Source organism: Barbus barbus (assembly GCF_936440315.1).
Source record: "Barbus barbus genome assembly, chromosome: 11".
Taxonomy (NCBI): domain Eukaryota; kingdom Metazoa; phylum Chordata; class Actinopteri; order Cypriniformes; family Cyprinidae; genus Barbus; species Barbus barbus.
The window spans coordinates 32751231-32768440 of record NC_136739.1 but is presented as its reverse complement, the minus strand read 5'-3'; the positions used below and the strand labels follow the sequence as shown (position 1 = coordinate 32768440).

Genomic DNA, 17210 nt, shown 5'->3' with positions numbered 1-17210 from the left:
AATTTTATATATATAGTTATTTTCGTTCTCAACATTTCTAATTTTCACTTATATTTAATATTAATTTGGCTTTATTCAAAATGCTTACCTATAAAATATTTAATTGAAAATAATTATAATATTTACATGTATAAAATTAACAAAATAAATGATTTACTATAAAACATATACACATATGCAAAAAAAATCAGGAAGGGGGCCAACACTTTTTCACACCACTGTGTGTGTGTGTGTATATATATATATATATATATATATATATATATATATATATATATATATATACACACACACACACACACGCAGGGGATATAGCGGGGACTCAGCTTCTGTCAGGGAAGGCGGAGACGCAGATCCCGGGTGGAGAGCCGACCTGCGGGCATCTGCATAGGTCTTGTGTCTCCACACTGCCTGCTGGAGTTGGACATGAGCAGAGTCCCAAACTCTCTCGCTCGCTCGGAACCAGTGGTCGACAGCTGGAACATCGAAGGGCTCTTCTGTCCATGGAAACAGAGGGGGTTGGTAGCCGAGTATGCACTGGAACGGGGTGAGGCCAGTGGTGATTTGCTTGAGGGAATTTCCCTCCGCCCACGGGAGGAAGCGGTCCCGGCTGTGCTGGTTGTCATGACAGTAGGCCTGGAGATATCTCCCAATCTCCTGAATCTTCCACTCAGTCTGGCCGTGAGTCTGAGGGTGATACCCTGAGGAGAGACTGACGGTGACATCGAGGAGCTTGAAGAAAACCTTCCAGACATGGGAGGCGAACTGTGGCCCATGGTCGGAGACGACATCTTCCGGGATGCCGAAGGTGCGGAAGAGATTATGAAAGAGGGCCTCTGCCATTTCGTGGGCTGTGGGTAAACCCCGGAGGAGAATTAACTTGCAGGCTTTGGAGAATCTGTCAACTGCAACAAGTATGCAGGTATAACCTTCTGACTAGGGGAGATCTGTGACGAAGTCGACTCCGACGTGGGACCATGGAATGGGTAATGGGACTAGTTTTAAGGCGGGAAAGTGATGTGGAGTTTTGGAGATGGCACAGACTGAGCATCCACGAACGTACTGGGAGACATCCCGGGCCATACTGGGCCACCAGTACCGAGCTTGGAGGAGTGAGAGAGTACGCTGGTTGCCTGGGTGTCCAGAGCCCGGGGAAGCATGCAGGGAGCCCAGAAGGGTAGTCCTCAAGGAGGTGGGCATGTAGGTTTTGCCCTCTGGGCCTCCCAGTGGAGCAGGTTTGGTGATAGAGGTGAAGCGGATCTGTTCATCCAGGGCCAACCGGATGGGGCTCACAAGGACGGCTGGAGGGAGTATGGGTTCAGGTGTGGAGGGTTCGTCGGGGGCATGAATATGCGAGAGGGAATCCGCCTTGACAGTCCTATATCCGGGTCAATACGTGATGGAAAACTGGAACCGGGTGAAGAAGAGGGCCCAGCGAGCCTGTCGGGGGTTTAACCTCTTGGCACTTCAGAGATATTCCAGGTTTTTGTGGTCAGTGATGACCGTAAAGGGGTCTTGAGCTCCCTCCAGCCAGTGCCTCCATTCCTCCAGTGCCAGTTTAATGGTGAGCAGCTCTCGATTTCCAATATTGTAGTTCCGCTCCGCTGGGGAAAGCTTCCTGGAGAAGTAAGCATAAGGGTGGAGTCGGGGAGGCTCTCCGTGGTGTTGAGACAGCTCTGCTCCCACGCCGGTGGTGGATGCATCCACTTCCACTATGAATGGGAGTTAGGGTTCGGGATGTGAGAGGATTGGAGCAGTGCAGAAGGCCTCCTGGAGCTTCTTGTAAGCGGCTCAAGCGTCGGAGTTCCAGGACAGAGACTTGGGTTTCTGACAGAGCATGGAAGTGAGGGGGGCTGAGAGTAGACTGAAGTTCTGAATGAACCTCCGGTAGAAATTTGCGGAGCCGAGGAATCGTTGAAGTTCTTTTACTGACTGAGGCTGGGGCTAGTCCCGGATGACTTGGACCTTCCCGTGGTTCATCTGGATCCCATCCGCACTGAGGATGTAGCCGAGGAACTGGACCGAGGGGCGGTGGAACTCACACTTCTCGAGCTTCAGGTAGAGGTGGTGCTTCACGTTGACTCGAAAAAGCAGTTCATGTCTGCTTTGATCGATTGCTGATCGATTGCTTCTGTCTGTCCCTGTCTGTCGTGCTGCTGAGAGGTTTGCGATTGTAGCTCCGTGTAGCCTTGCTTTTCTGTTGAATCTCTATCTTACTTTCACTCTCTGTTGTTTAAAGTGATAATATATATATAACTTAATTCCCACCATATTTCTGGTATTATCTATCAAACTAATTTGATCGTTCGCCTTTTAAAACCGCAAGTGCTGCGCGCGTGCATCGTGTTAGCCGGTTAGCTTGTCACTCGCGGTTCACACACCACTATTAATTATAGTGGTGTGTGAGTTCCAGATGGCCCGTGCCCAGAGCAATGCCTGTCCGATTAGCAGGGAGATCAGGAAGGCAACTTTAGCCCGTTCCCTGGAAAAGTTTTGGGATTGCATCTCAATGTAGAGCAAAACTTGGAGTAAAAAACCGCTACATTCAACCGCCTCACCCGAATAGTTTGCAGGGATGGCCATGGGACTGGCAAAGGCAGACTGAGGGTGTGTGACCGGAGAGAGAGCTGTTCGAAGAGCGCTGACCAGCTCTTCGAGGGGATCCGCAGCGGCGAGGTTCGGGAACTCCATCTCTGGTCGTCAGTTCTGGTCTGGTCTTCTGTCAGCAGATAGACACAGGACTCAGAGGTAAGTGCAATTCAATCAACAGGTTTATTGAGTAGTAGCAGAGGGGAATGAGATGAGCAGAATGTCCAGGTAAGCAGGTGGGGAATGGGAATGTCTCTAGGGGCTTATCTGAGTGTGAATGTCCTTTTTCCTTTTCCAGGGGATCCAGAGGGAACAGCGAAGCGTGGAGATGGTGGATCACAGGAGCGACGGCGAACGGGGATAGGAACACTGGAGCAACTGGTAAGTAGAGAAAAGGGTAAGTGGGTCAGGTTAGTCAACATAGAAAGTTTGAGACCAGACAGTGAGTGAACGGGAGGAGTGCAGGGATATAGTGCTGTTGATGAGTGCTGACAGGTGGCGGTGATTATAAATCAGGATATTGAGATCTGGTGAGTGTCGTTAGTGGAGACTGTGGTGATTCTCTGACACACACACACACAATTATACCATTTTTGTTAATGATAACCCTGAATAAAGCATATAGGTGTGATGAATGTTGATTTATGTTGTATACAGAGTGATAGCCCCCCCCCCCCCCCAAAAAAAGGAGGAAGAAAACCCCATAAGTATCTGATTTGTTTGCACATACAGCATGAAAGTGGCTCTGATTCGCTGATTTGCACGCCACTGAAATCATCTCAGTTTCACGTCAGATGTCGGCTGGACTGAGGTGAATCTCTCTCTCTGAATCCTCTGAGATCTTCTGCTGTGGGCCGTGTGTGTCTCTGCGGCTCAGGTGAGACTCTGATAGCATGCTTCGAGTCTAGAGGTTGATTTAAAGCATCCGCTCTTCTGCTTGAGCTTTGCATAAAGACCCCATGACCCCAAATATTCCCTGCTTTGTTAGAGATGACATGCTGAAGATTAAGCATGATTTACACTTCTTACAGGATTCAGAGAGAGAAGCTCACTCACTAGTGCACACTGCATTCTGACTACTACTGTGTGAAACAACTTTGTTAAATTTACACCGCATGGTAAATTCTATGAGTTTATTTCAAATGAATCTGCAGTTGAATCGTTCGTTCTCCTACATTACATGGAGATTTTTGCTGAAATCTTCTCATATGTTTCTACTGAGAGGAATAGCTAACAAAAATATGCTGTAAGAACGTTTAACTAACATTAAGTTATGAAAATGTTATTTCTGAATAAACATTCAGAAGATAGTATTGACAATGTTTCTTCTAAGTTAGTGAATATTAGAAAAACATTCTATTCTTTCATTTTGTTACAAAATTTTTTAATTTTTGTTCTCTCAATGTTTAAAACACAATTTATTTTGTCATTTTGAAATTGTTGTGAAAACTGTTTTACTTTACTTAGTTTTTTTAAAAATCTCAAAGCATCAGTTTTTAAATTTATTAAGAATTCCATTTGATCATGTTGACAACGTTACGAGAATGTTACATTTGAATGTTCTTTCAACATTTAAAACACACATTTTTTATATTTAAATAATGTTTTTTCTTGGTTTTGCGAAAGTTAGAGGAACATTCTATTCTATCATTTTGAAAACGTTATGAGAATGTTACATTTGAATGTTCTCTCAATTTTGAAACACCCATTTTTTATATGTAAATAACCTTTATTATTGGATTTCCAGCGTTACTCGTTGAAATCACATTTTTACTAGTAACAATTCAATTAGAGAGCTCTCTAAATCAACTTTTACTAGTAAAACAACACATTAAAGATATTTAATTGCAGAGCTCTGTAATTGAATTAAAGAGATCTCTAAATCAGTTCTTATTAGTAACAATGGAATTAGAGAGCTCTCTAAATGAATTGTTACTAGTAAAAATGCAATTATGACGAGTAACGCTGGGAGTATTTTAAGCTAAAACGGCTTGCCATAGATCTGAGCTGCTCTTGCATTACATTTATAGCATCTGAATCTTATTTTATGACAGCTGTTCACTCATTTGGGTTTGTTTGTATTTAGAGAATCAGTGAGAAACACCTGAGATGATTTGGAGAAGCAGGCCTGAGATCTGCGTTGGGTGCGGCAGGATTGTCCTCGGGGTTTATTCTGAGTAAGTCACACACTTTAAGTTCTCTGGTATAAATGATTCAGAGTTTCTGTTATGTTGAACTTCCTGATCCACGTGAAATGGAGGAAACAGGGCAGGTATGTAAATAAATGATTCACTGTTCCTGCGGCTCTGAGCAGAGAAACACAGGTACAGTAGATGACGAGCTTCATTCATCAGAAGATCCATGAAATAATTAGATCAATCAGAGCTCTGCTGCTTACAGCAATGCCTGCAGGGAATGAATTATCAATTATATTACACACATCAGGATTTAAAAACAAATACAAGAGTCTCGCATGTTGAGGTTGTATTTTAACCTCAACATCAAAAAAAAAAGAAAAGTCAAATGCCTATTACTGTAATTTTGCAGTCATAGAGCTTTACAGTGAAAAGTATGGTATAGAGCACTATAGAAATATGACTTTATACAGTACATATTGTTTCAAAGCAGCTTCACATTAATAAACAGGAAAATAACAGAATCAATGATGCAAACTTGATTAATTATGAGATAAATTAAAGTTGCATTGAATCCCATTTCTGCCACATTAGAAACAAATCATGCTTCACTAAATCAGAATTATGACTTGAAAACTCATAATTATGAAATGAAAATTCTAAATTATTACTTTGAAAGTTGTAGTTATATATACTTATAGACATTGACATACTAAGTCTTAATTATGATATAGAAATAATTAAATAAAAATTAATAACTATGAGCGAGTCACAGTTAAGAGAGATAAAAGAGATAAAAAAATTGAAATTATGAGGCAAAGAGATGGGATAAAAGCCAAAATTATGAAAATTATGAGTTTTGTTTTTTATATCATAATTTCAACTTAGTATGTCATTATTTAAATTTTTTTTTTTATTTTTTTATTTAGAATTATAACTTACTAAAGCATGACTTTTTGAAATGGGCTTCCATAATTTTGTGTAAATCAACTCTAAAAAGACAATAGTGTTATTATTTGGCTCAGTTCAGTCAGTGAAGTTAAACAATAACTATATACTTCATTTGAACAACTTTAAAGGAGATTTTCTCAATATTTAGATTTTTTTGCTCCCTCAGATTCCAGATTTTCTAATAGTTGTATCTCAGACAAATATTGTCCTATCATAACAAACCATACATCAATGGAAAGATTATTTATTCAGAAATCTCATTAACCTTATGACTGGTTTTGTGGCCCAGGGTCACAAATTGCTGCAACATGGTAAAGCAAATGTTTTACTGTGTGTCAGAAGAGACTAATGTGCTTGGATCTGTGGATTTGTCCCATAATTAAGCAACCAGTACATCAGAAGAATATGATTTAGTGACTTTACAGCTCAAACAATGAACTGTTTTCATGGGAGCACTATTGTTCTTCTACTCTTGTGAGTTAATGTCTGTATTAGTTTAAACTCAGAGGTGTGTCTGAATGATTTTCTCTGGTAGTAACTATCATTGAATGCCACTTCTATTGTTGTGCTGATCGAGTCTCTGCGCTCCAGGCTCTTTCTGATGATCCCACAGATGGTGTGTTTTGTGCTGATGTTTGATGGAGTGTCTCAGCTGTGGCTGGTGGACGCCTCGGGCAGATCGTGTCACAGGTCCAGACTCGCCGACTGAAGCAGCTGAGACTCAGATCCATCTGCAGAGTACAGCACTCACTCATCAGAGACATCAGACGTTCATCCGCCATTAAACAGCTCCAGCAGGTTTATTCACCTAAAGACAATTACTCACACAAATGTCAATCAGAGTGTTTTTTGGTCGTCTGTTGAGCACAAATGGAAATCCGAGCGTTAAATGTTAGAGGAACATTCCATTTTATCATTTTGAAAATGTTTTGAGAACGTTACATTTGAATGTTTAAAAACACTAATTTTTTATATTTAAATAACGTATTTTTTAAATCTTCAAAACATTTTTTTTTTTTAAATGTGTTAAGGAAGTTTCTTCTTGGTTATGCACACGTTAAAGGAACATTCCATTTAATCATTTTGAAAAGTTAATGAAAATTTTATTTTTGACATTCAAAACATCCCTTTTTTTTGTTTTTGGTTATGTGAATGTTAGAGGAATATTAATAATGTTATATTAACGTTCCATAAACATTTCAAGAATGTTTTGTCCTAACGTTTACATAACCTTTAAAAACACATTATGGGAACATTCTCTGTTAGCTGGGCCCATGATGCTTTGGTCAGGAAGGTCAGGTTGAGCACATTGCATTGTGGGATACAGTACTCTTGATGTCTGCTGCACATTTGGCAACTTTTAAATACTGTATGCAGAAATAGTAAAAGTATGTGTCAGAAACGGAGTTAATATCCATAAATCAGCAGGCAGAGGCTGTGTGTGTGAGTTAAGCTCCAGAGATGGTCTGACGCTGAGAAGATCCACATTTAATCCACAGACAGAGAGACTAAATCAGAAGCAACTTAAATACTTCTGCACATGCTTGAAGATGATGGATAGAGCTGGGAAACACGTGCTGGGGCGTTTATGAACTGCTTCTCATTTATTATTTTCAGAAGAACACACTGTTCTCACCAAAAGCAGTAACTATAATCATAACTATATTCGCGTTCGTTCACAATAACCTTTTTTTAATGTTCATTTTAAAAATATTACCATAAATTTAAAACACTATACTTTGTTTTATTGCCTTCCTGACTAACAAAAATGTTCTTAGAATGTTTTATTTATGTTATGAAAATGTTATTTCTGATGTTTTTTAAACATTTTAAAAACTTTGTTTTTACACTTTTCTTTTTACATTACATTTCATCATTTTCCAAACATTTAAAAAATGTTTGACATTTATTAACATTTTGAATGAGCTTTTATTTTTATATTTTTTGTAATTTTGTTAAGTTTTTGTCTTTTTTATTTCTATTTTTATTTATTTTTATTTTTATTTAACTTTTTGAGAACATCATTAAAGACCAGATCACTTTATGTGATTTTTCCTATTTTTGTACAATTTACTCATGCAGCCACATTGAGATCCTCATATCTGTGGGCCTGAACAAAATTTGGGCCTTAAAAATGAAGACACTAAAACAAATATTTGTTAAGAACCATAATCTAAAGGGATGTTAAGATATCCTTAAAACTTCTTCAGTTACAGGCATGCAAACTTTGAGGAAAACTCAAAATGTGCTTTTTCCATTTTTGAACAATTTACTCATGCAGCCACATTGAGATCCCCGTATGTTTGTGTCTGAACTACACTGGGCCTTTAAAATGAAGATACCAACAGAATAGTTTGTTAAGAACCAGAATCCAAAAGGATATTTCAGTATCTTTAATACTTTTTGAGTTGTAAGCATCACCGTTGGCATATAATGCAACAAAGATTGCTAAAGTCAACAGATTTGACTAATAGAGCTATCAATCTCTGTGTAAAAATAACATTATGATGCTGCCATCTTTCTGAAGTCATTTTTACCCTCCTGTAATCTGGCTCTGAATCTCAGCTGAAAATTGCCACTTTTACCCTCCTCTACAAAAAAGTGCATTACTCAGTAAATATATATATCTGTGACACTTAATATTTTGGCTTTCATTGCTATTTATGTTTGTCTTTGATTAGGACAAATATAAACAACATTTTTAGCAATGTACTCAACCCAAACTTCGTCACTGCAGGTAATAAGAGCCGGTGGCAAACGATCTTCATGCATGAGTTGAATGGTGCTGGTTAAAGACTCACAGATCCACCCAGAGAGATGGACACAGCGTTTTTTCCATTCAATCAGATCATATTGTGTGACATTCAGCTGAACTCCATTAGTCATGCGCTGGTGATCATGCTGCATTTATCGCATGCTTGATTACGACTGTAATTAACATACCTCCAGAAGAGTGTGTGAAACCCGTCATTCATTCAGTGAATAAACGAGTCGGCTGAGATTCTCCTCGTTATTTCAGAGAATGTCTCTTATTGTTTAAAAGCATCTTCAGGTCAGTGATGGATGGTGACCAGAACACTGAAGCCTGAGGCCAATGCTTAATTATGCTCAAATTAGTTGGAACAGCTTGATTATTTTGAGCAATCAGTTAAAAAAATTATGTGTTTCTTCTACATTTTAAGTTCTTCTAACTCAATGTAGTTTGTTGGTTATCAAGTTGTCATAACTCACAAAGACTGATGCAAATTGAGTTAATTAATTACTTTTACATTTTTATTTTAACCAAATCATTAGTTCTTAGACTGAAATGAGTCCACATTAGTGTTTAATTTTTGTGACCTTTTCACATATGGATAGAAATAAAGTTAAAACAGTAAAACTTTAACATTTAATAATTCTCACATTACAAAAAATGAGAACATGATTATTACAACTGTACTACACAACTATTTTTAAAACTGTTTTTCTTTTTCTCACAAACTGAATATTTTAAACAGTATTTGAAATGTTAGTGAATATTTATATTGTTTTTTTGTTTTTTTTTTAGAAAAACACGTGCTTGCAATATGTCGTGGCCTAATGGTTAGAGAGTCGGACTCGTAATCCAAAGGTTGTGGGTTCGAGTCTCGGGCCGGCAGGGATTGTAGGTGGGGGGAGTGAATGTCCAGCGCTCTCTCCACCCTCAATACCACGACTGAGGTGCCCTTGAGCAAGACACCGAACCCCCAACTGCTCCCCGGGCGCTGCAGCATAAATGCTGCCCACTGCTCCGGGTGTGTGTTCACGGTGTGTGTGTGTGTGTGTGTGTGTGTGTTCACGGTGTGTGTGTGTTCACTACTGTGTGTGTGTGTTCACGGTGTGTGTGTGTGTGTGTTCACGGTGTGTGTGTGTTCACTACTGTGTGTGTGTGTTCACTGCTGTGTGTGTGTGTGTGTGTTCACTGCTGTGTGTGTGTGTTCACTGCTGTGTGTGTGTGTGTGTTCACTGCTGTGTGTGTGTGTTCACTGCTGTGTGTGTGTGTGTGTTCACTGCTGTGTGTGTGTGTTCACTGCTGTGTGTGTGTGTGTGTGTGTGTGTTCACTGCTGTGTGTGTGTGTGTTCACTGCTGTGTGTGTGTGTGTGTTCACTGCTGTGTGTGTGTGTGTGTGTGTGTGTTCACTGCTGTGTGTGTGTGTGTGTTCACTGCTGTGTGTGTGTGTGTGTTCACTGCTGTGTGTGTGTGTGTGTTCACTGCTGTGTGTGTGTGTGTGTGTGTTCACTGCTGTGTGTGTGTGTGTGTGTGTGTGTTTACTGCTGTGTGTGTGTGTGCACGTTGGATGGTTTAAATGCAGAGCACAAATTCTGAGTATGGGTCACCATACTTGGAAGTATGTCACTTCACTCGAATATCGATACAAAATTTCTATTTTGATTATATGGTCAATTTGACCCATATATTCATGCTAAAGGAAGCGGCAAAGGCCTGAAATAAAATAAAATAAAAAACATTTTAGATGTTATCAGTTTTTGTTATCAGACGCTTTTATCCAAAGAAACTTACTCATAATCCAAAGCACACGGGATCAAACCCATGACCTTGCCGTTGCAAGCACCACGATCTGCTGTTTTTGCACACTTCTGCTTAAAACGTTAAAGAAATAGTTGCAAAAAACATTTGGAGGCCAAAACTCAAAATGTTCTGATGATCGACTGCACTGAAAATGTTCATTTTGCTCAATTAATGATGGGAACAGAGAGTCTTTAACACTCAAAATGGCATGAAATTTTCAATGCAACAACATAACATTTTCTAAATCTTCTTCAGTGCATGGAAAAGAGCAGCTCAGACGAGACATGCGGGTTTGTAATGACAGAAGATGTGTTAATAATGTGGGGTGAACCCGATGACTGTGTAAATGTCACTCGTGTGACCTCCAGGCTCCGCTGCGTCACAGATTCACTCGTGTGTTTTTATCATCGCAGGACGACGCCGTCGGCTCTCTGTGTCCGTCTGATGTTCTTCATGTCCAGTGCTGTGAAAGCCACATCATGACGACTGTAAGATAGTACACTTCCAGCTTTCCTTCTCATTTTGCTTTATAATTTCACACATACATGCATGTCTATTCATCATTCTCCTGAAGAATAATCATTGATTGCTGTTCTCTCTGACCAGCTGGATTCATCTCAACAGTTAAATAATCAAACCATAAAGCATAGCAATAAATGATTTTATCCCATGTATAGGTTTAAAATCTGGGCATGATTAGTATTATGTGGGTCAAATTTACTGAATTCAATATAACTCACCAAAAGTCACACTATTAAAAAAAAAAGTAAACCTTTAATTTGAATACTTCTCGCATTACAAGACAATTATATAAAATTACACATTTAAATTCCCAGAATTCTCTGTATGACAGCTCTTATTTTTCATCAAAATATTTGTTTCTTCTTTGTTTTGTCATATCAGATATGTAACTTAGGATTTTTTTTGTTGTTGAATCGCCTTCTTTATATTAGTATTATACAGTATATAAGAAAAGCTTCTTGTTTTCTCTTTATCACGTGTTTTTAAGGTGGTTATCAGTATATTATCCAAGTTTATATCTCACAATTCTGAATTTATATCTTGAAATTTTGATTTTTTTTCTTGCAATCACAAAACATAACTGTAGAACTGTGAAAAAAGCCACAATTTCCTCAATTTTATTAATTAATTAATTTCCTTGCCACTGGCGTCTTTTGGTACTCAGGAATCTTTTCTTGTCTGATATAATAATAAGAGTGAAACACGGTAATCATTCCTGTTCTCGACACACTGCTGCTCTCTTTCTAAACGCAGCCACTTGTGTGAAAGAATAAATGAAATAAAAGCAACAATTGAGTCGTGTCAAGCGATCGGCTCACATCTGGAGTCTTTATACAGGAACGCAGACGCTAATGACGTTTAATTGTGCTTTTCTTGACATTTAATTGCCTGGTATTGTTTGCAATTAGACCCGGAGCTGCTGATTAATAGAGTCAGGGCTTCATTATTCAGCGCTGAAGCGTTTCTGTAGATCTGAAGCTGAAACATTGAAGTCACTCGAGTTTAGCAGGTTCTTTCCAAATATAGATGCTTCTAAAACACGTTTCTTGTGCTGAGTTTAGTTCATATCAGTCACTTCCACACAGGGAACACATTTAGCTTTTGAAACATAGGAACATTGTCTTCTTGACGTGATGAGAACGTTATTTAAAGGTTACAAAAACATCAACGTTCTGCTAACTTTTACTCAAAATATAACATTATTTGAACATTTATTTTTAATATTCTATGAATATTAAAATGTTCAGTTTTCTTATGATTTTACCATTTTTAAAGGTTACAAAAACGTTTCTTACAACATTTTATTCACTTAATTTTTGCCTAAAATATAACATTATTTAAACGTTTATTTGTAATATTCTATTAATATTAAAATGTTCAGTTTTCTTGTCATAATTAGAAAGTTGTTTAAAGGTTATAAAAATGTTTCTTACAATATTCTACTAACCTTTTTACCCAATATTTAGTTATTTGACCATTTATGCTGTAATGTTGTTCCAAGAACATTTTCTCTCAATGTTATGAGAATGTGCATCAAATATTAATACATTTAAGTGTTCCATAAACATTACTTTAAGAACAATCCGTAATAACATTTATATAACTTTTAAAAAAGAATAGCAAAGTTTGGAACATTTAACAGAGGACAGACTTCTTAAAGAAACACAACATGTTTTTATTATTATTGCAAACGTTGATATGGAATATTCAGACAGGATGATTGAGGCTTTTTCACTTTTTCATCACAGAGAAAAAAAACAAGTGTTGGTATATTTACCAGTTATTGCATGTGAATCGGCTCAGAGAAGAGGCTCATGGGTAATCATGGCTTCATAAACAACAACAAATTAAAGCACATTAAATGACTTCAGTAAGAACATCTTCAGAATCACAGTGACAATCACGTATATTGTAAATTCTTTCTTCCATTCTGCCTGAACTCATGTTTAATAAGAGTAAATGTCAAGTGTTTCAAATGTACAGGTGACTCTCACGGAAAACATATGAAGGACACATTTAACCTCAAAATCAAATGAAAAAAGGAACATAAAAAATAATGTAATTATTTTCTGCTTTGAGACATTTCCCTCAAAACACTGATGTAATACAAAATAAATAAATACAAAATATTCATAAAATGCTGTAAGTGTTTTTCATTTGACTCATTTTACAGTACTATCATGATATTTAAATGCTTTAGAATCCAGGGAAGTGTCATGAACATTTCAGTGTAAAAAATAAAACGAAACAAAGCAAAACTAAATTAAATTAATAAAGTAAAAAGTGACTTTATTTTTTATTTTATTTTTCGAGTGAAATATTTTTATTTTTTACTTTTTATTGTGAGATTTACCTGTGCAATGTCACTGTCACCTGCATTCAAAATTATACTTGCTAAAGTGCATTTCATATGCAAGATCATAAAAGCATTTAGCAAATCTCTCTTTTTTTTACAGTGCAAATTGTTTCTATCAGCTTCTGAAACATGAAGATGAGCCATCAGCTGTAATCAGCACTTCATCCTGAAGAAATGGACGTGTGTGAACACAACACACATGACACTGACATCAGAGTACAGAATATTAATAACACCTACAGTAATTAATATCACACAGCAGACCTCAATCAAACAGAGCTAAGAGTTCAGAAACAAAACATTCAGACAACACAAGATGCAACGCTGTTATTATTTTAGGCAAATTCAAAAATCAATATTCAGAGTCCATAGTTCCAAGATTCACCTGCTTTCTTTCAGTTTCGTAGATTTTCATAGAAATGTTGACAGTGAGACGGGAGAAATTAATTTGGGTCGTGCTGCTGAGAGGTTTGTGACTGTAGCTTCGCTTTTCTGTTGAATCTCTATCTTACTCTCACTCTCTGTTGTTTAAAGTGATAATATATAACTTAATTCCCACCATATTTCTGCTATTATCTATCAAACTAATTTGATCGTTCACTTCTCCCGCTATTATTGTTTGCACTGTTTGTCACATGTATAGTTTATCTCTCTCTGTCGGCGACGAGGGATTCACATGTGATGAATGCAGGGATATACACATAACACACTATCACATTTCTATAATTCAGATCCGTTAAAGGATTGTTAGGCTGCATTAATTAGGTCAACCGGAACCGGGAACACTTCCCAAAACACCTGATGCACTTGTTATATTGTTAGAAGAATGGCATATATACGCTAATATTAGTCTGTTTCTTTCTTACTCCGAGGTCACTGCAGCCACCCAGATCCAGACTGTATCCAGATCAGATGGTGGATCAGCACCTAGAGATGACCTCTACAGCAGGACACCTAGATGAGCCCAGAGACTGACCCCCAGTGAAGACCCTGTCTCCAAGACGGCCATCGGGACAAGACCACAGGAACCAGATGAGTCCTACACAATCTGATTCTGCTTTAGTCTAGATTTAAACTGCTGATTTTGTCTGGCCAGAGGAGAATGACACTATTTCGACACATTATTTCCTCGTCTAAATACTGTAAAGCTGATATAAAGCCACCCAGCTCTATATCAAGCCGATGTAAAGCTGCTTTGACACAATTTGCATTGTTAAAAGCGCTATACAAATAATACTGACTTGACTTGACTTCACTTGTTTGCCGGACAGTCAATCCTTTTCACTCAATTATTCCTTCAAAGTTTAGTATAAGTTTACATTTGGCAAAATTAGAGTGTGATTGAATAAAAATATGAACTTGTCATATACTAAATCATGCTTCTGCATTCCAGTCTTGTGAAAGAAATAAAGCATTTGTTCAGACATCATGGATAGTTTGAGAGGGAATCATCATAAATTCAAGAGTTATAAACATTAAAATAGGGATGTTTTCATAAAATGATGCTCTGTGAATGAATCGACTGAATCCTGCTGTAAATCAAATGCATGTTAATTTCATTGTGAAAAATTGCATTTATAACCAACACGGTGGAATAATTGATAACTTAGTTATCATTGTTAATAAATGTAACTATTGATTGTTTTTGCTGTTCATGTTGTTTTAAAGGTTGTGCAGTACAGGAAAAGTCCACTTCAAACGCTGTTTACTAACCATTTTAATCATAATGAAAGAGTTTAGACCCAGCTAACAAAATATGTTCTAAGAATGTTTTGCCAATATTAACCTTAAGTTGTGAAAACATTACTTTGAAAGATTTTTACATGTAAAAATGTCTTTTTATTTGATGCATTAATAACTTTTTTTTTGGTTATGTGAACATTAGAGAAACATTCCATTCAATCATTTTGAAAATGTACCCATTTTTATAAAGAATGTTTCTTTTTGGTTTTGAAATCATTGAAATTGTTATTTTTTTGTTTACACGTTGAAAACACATTTTTGTGTTATAAGAATTTTTCTTGGTTTTGCAAAACATTGTGAAAATGTTACATGTAAATGTTCTCTCAAATCACCCATTTTAAGAACATTTCTAAATGTTAGAGGAATGTTACATTCTATCATTTTTAAAACAGTATGAGAATGTTTCATTTGAATGTTCTCTCAGTTGATGTAGTTATACGCATTATTTTCTTGGTAATGGGAACATTAGAGCAGCGGTTCTCAAACTCATGGTATGCGCGCTCCATTGTAGAATAAAAGAGAGGGGAAAATATAAGGTAAGGTGGCAGATAGGTACGATTAAAAGTGTAGAAGGAGAGGAGGGTTGCATCGTCTGTTTTAACATGTGCATCAGTTAATAATTCATTTAAAAATATACAATAGGTTGCATACAAATGATGTGCACGTTTTTAAAATACTTTAGCGTGAGAGAAGGGATACGCAGAAAGATGTTAAACGCCTAAAAAGTTTGAGAACCACTGCATTAGAGCAACATTCCACTTTATAATTTTGATAACGTTACGAGAACGTCACATTGTTGTTATGATGAATGTTATCGAACATGAAGATCAGAGAACGTACTAATAATATCATAAGCACATTCCAAGAACGTTTCCTCTCAACATTACGAGAACGTATATTAAAAATGTTCCATAAACATTATTCTAAGAATGCCTGTCTTAGCATTCACATGACCTTTAAAGAACATTATAGGAACGTTTCCAGTTAGCTGGGGAACACCATGAACGATTACGAAGACAAACATATTATTTACTCAAAATAACGTACACTAATAAGAGCATGGATATAAGGGAATGAGTCCGTCGTGTTGACTTTTAAGACAGTGTCATTGGTTAATAATACAGATCAGGAGCCCAAAGAGACGCAGCAGAGGTTTGTGTGAAGAGAATGAAGTACAGCAGCACAGGAGATTTGGCTGGAAAGGAGCTTTGAAGCTCAACACTCACAGTGCTTCACAGTGATCCTCCAACAGTGCCGAGCCCTTCAGAAGAAGCGTAAGTAACGGGACAGGAGCGACGCGGCTCCTCACAGTTCTCCGGTGTGAGATTGTCCATCGTTCATTCTTCAGTTGCGCTGATGTTAGTGAAGGAGCTCCGAGTCCTGGAGGTCCAGCAGATTGCAGGTGTTTCTCCAGAGGCCAGCCTGAAGATCTTCATCATAGGACGCTGCTGAGGACCTTCACAGATGGACCGACTCCTTCCAGATCCAGAGAAACCTCAGCCTTCAGCCGGAGTCTGGAGGTCAAACACAACGCTCATCATCAGTCTCAGTCTGCATTAGGACTAGTGTTCTCAAAGGACCGACTTCGGTGCCAGTCGATACTGAAATTTTAAAAATGTCCATTTCCCGCTAATATTTCTCTTCACAGAGCGCTCACACAGAAACACACGAGAGCGTATCAAACCCACGTCTATCAGCGGATGCTTATGTGCAGATATATTAGAGATCTGCTGACAGACGCTAATTAGGACTGTTTAACACATCTGAGAATAATTATATTAATTATAATATATTAGCCATGTATTATAGAATTTTTATAAATTATTATAGAATAATAATAATAATACATAATAAATAATAAAACCCTTTGTTGTAAGTATAATACTTTTATAATAATAATAATAATAATGTAGCCCATTATTATGATATAATTATTAATAATAATACAAATAATCAAATTAGCACTTTATTATTATAAGAGCATTCAGTATAATCATAATAATTTATCCAGTTATAATTATAATAACAATAACAATAATAATAATAATAAATTAGCACTTTATTATTATAAGAACAGTCAGTATAATCATAGTAGATTATCCTGTTTTAATAATAATAATAATAATAATAATGTAGACCTTTGTTATAATATTATTAATAATAATAATAATAATAAAAATAATAATAAATTGGTACTTTATTATAATATTATTATAAGAGCAGTCAGTATACTCATAAATTATCCCCTTATAATAATAATAATATTAATAATAAATCATTCCATAATAATAATAATTATAATAACAATAATAAATTAGCACCTTATTATAAAATTGTTATAAGTATAAAATAATTAATACTACTA

At 36.9% G+C, this 17210-nt stretch overlaps 1 protein-coding gene across 1 annotated transcript in view; it reads left to right on the top strand.

Moving 5' to 3' along the window:
• LOC306877381 (uncharacterized protein) overlaps nucleotides 1-17210 on the top strand; it is a 109565-nt gene that overhangs the window by 30378 nt on the left and 61977 nt on the right. The window lies entirely within an intron of this gene.